Source organism: Manis javanica, chromosome 10 (genome assembly GCF_040802235.1).
Source record: "Manis javanica isolate MJ-LG chromosome 10, MJ_LKY, whole genome shotgun sequence".
Taxonomy (NCBI): Eukaryota; Metazoa; Chordata; class Mammalia; order Pholidota; family Manidae; genus Manis; species Manis javanica.
Genome location: NC_133165.1, coordinates 89,079,388 through 89,082,384, shown reverse-complemented (window position 1 = coordinate 89,082,384; position 2,997 = coordinate 89,079,388).

Sequence of the window (2,997 nt, the reverse complement as noted above, 5' to 3'; positions counted from 1 at the left end):
GAGCAGGAGGTTGGTTTATTGTCATTTTAAGAAAAATATTTCATTTTAAGAAAAAAATCCAATTATTATGTGAATTTCTTTATGGGAAATTCAAATTTCTTAAAACAACTTGTGTCTAAATTTAAATTTTTAAATGTTTTCTCTGGCAAACATAAGACATTATTTTCTTTATAAATTTTCAAATCATTTAGGTCTTGTATCATTACCAAAGATAGCAGTAGCTGAAGACTAGTCCAAGTCTAACACTTCATCTGCCCAGTGTAATTACACAGAAAATGCTTGTACTCTGGAAAATGTCTGGGAAGATGGAGTAATACAGACAGGGGGAAAGACAGGTCTGGTGCTGGAAGGCAGAACTTGGCTGGCCCTGATTCCCTGGTGTCCTGGAATGGGGAGAAATACTATGCATGGACATTAGACTTCACCTACCTTATTATTTTTCCCTGAAAGTCTTTTGTCCTTTCCTTTTTCTCCTTTCCACCACCTATATGATTGGTGACTAGAATTGATAGGGAGGTAAATAAGAGCTGAAAATTGAACCCTACTGTCCAGCATACATGATTAGACTTTTAGAAGAGGAGGATTCTAATATCCAGGAACTCCCTGTCTACTCTGATTATTTTACCCCGTACTTCTCCAGAAGCAACCTCCCAGCTGCTTGTTTCAGCTGGCCCTTAAACCTGAAAGTTCCAGATAATGCAATTTTGGAGCAAGAGTGCAAGAAATCAACAAAACTAATTTTCAATAGTAGAGAAGCATTATTGAGTAGATAGTAAAAATGACAAAACCCTTGGTAGAGGAAAAATCCTTAAAGCCCTGGTGTAATTGCTGCTTAGAGCCCAAAGCTTAGCTCCAATGTAGGAAAATGGTCATGAGAGGGAAGAGTGGCCTTAGGGAGCCCGGACTAGAAGGCAGATAAGAAGAGACAAACATAACTTGGAAATCTCCAAAGGGGGTGGAGGAGGTGAAGATCATTGCAGAAATTAAGGAGGACATTACCCTGTTCTGACACTTCTTAAAACATTTTATTTGATCATGTAAGAACACTTAACCTAAGATCTACCCTCTTAACAATTTTTAAGTGTACCATCCATTATTGTTGAGTGTAGGCACAATGCTGTACAGCAGATTTCTAGAGCTTTTAATCTTGCTTAACTAAAACTTCATGTCTATTGATTAGTAACTACCCATTTCCCTCTCCCCCAACTCTCTAGAAAACACAATTCCACTATTTTATACAGACTATTTTAGACAACTCATATAAGTAGAAGCATGCAGTATTTGTCTTTCTTTGTCTGGATCATCTCACACAGGATGTCCTCAAGATTCATCCATGTTGTTGCATATTGCAGAATTTCCTTTTTTTTAATGCTGAATTATATTCCACTATATGTATATGTATTATATGTATATATCACATTTTCTTTATCCATTTGTCCACTGATGGGCATTTAGATTATTTATACATCTTGGCTATTGTAAAGAGTGTTACAATGAGCATAGAAGAGTAGTTCTTTGAGATCAAGATCCTGATATCAACACTATTGGATAAATACCCCAAAGTGCATTTGTTAGATAGTGTTATACTTTCTATCTTCAAGTTTTTGAGGATCCTCCATATTGTTTTCCATACTGGCTGCACAACTTTGCATTCCTACCAACAGTGTCCAGGGGTTCAGATTTCTCCACATCCTCACCAACACTTCTTGCCCTTCATTTTTTTGATAATAGCTATTCTGACAGGTGTAGGGTAACATCGTATTGAGGTTTTAATTTGCATTTCCCTGGTAATTAGTAATATTGAGTACCTATTGGCCATTTGTGGATAAACCATATGTTAGTCCACAAAACAAATCTCAATAAATTTAGAGATTAAATCATACAAACTATTATCTTTTACCACAGTGGGATGATGCTATGAATTAGTAACACAAGGAAACTGGGAAATTAACAAATATATCAAATTAAACTATACACTTAAACAATCAATGGGTCAAAGAAGAAACACAAGGAAAATAAGAAAATACATTGAGAAGAATGAAAATGGGAATATACAAATCCAAACTTATTGGATACAGGAAAAGCAGTGCTCAGAGAGGGATATATGTCCATAAATACCTACATGGAAGGAAAAGAAAAATTTCAAATGAATAACATAACTTCTCACCTTAAGGAACTAGAAATAGAAGAACAAACCAAACCTAAAGCCATAACAAAGAAGGAAATAATAAATATTAGAATGGAACTAAATGAAATAAAAAATAGAAAACAGTAGAATCAAAGAGCCCAAATCTTGGCTGTTTGGAAAGATTAACAAAATTGACAAACCTTGAGATACAATGAGCAAGAAAAAAAAAGACTCAACAAAATCAGATATGAAAGTGGGGACATTTCCAGCATGTTACAGAAATTTGTAAAATTGTAAGAGAATACTATGAAAATCTGAATACCAACAAATCAGTTTACATAAAATGAATTGCCTAGAAGCACACAAACTACCAAAATGTATTCAAAAAGAAATAGAAAATCTGAGCAGACCTGTCATAAGTAAAGAGAGGATATCAGTCAAAAGTCTCAATTAAACAAAACTCCAGGACCAGATGGCTTCACTGGTGAAGTCTACCTGATGTTTAAATAAGAATTAATGCTAATTATTCTCAGACTCTTCAAAAAGTTTGGGAAGAGAACACTTCCTAATTTATTCAGTGAGGCCAGAATCAACCTGATATCAAAGCCAAACAAAGACATCACTAGAGAGGAAACTTGCAGAGGAATATCCTTATAAATATCTGGAAAAATCCTCAATGAAATACTAGCAATATACCAAATTCAGCAGTTTATCAAAAGAACTATACAACAAAAACAAGCAATATTTATAACAAGAAGGCAAGGTTCGTTCAAATAAAAAAAATCAGCCAGTATAATTCAATAGGGGTTAGGGGACACATGATCTTCTCAATTGATGCAGTAAAAACATTTGAGAAGTTCAATACCCTT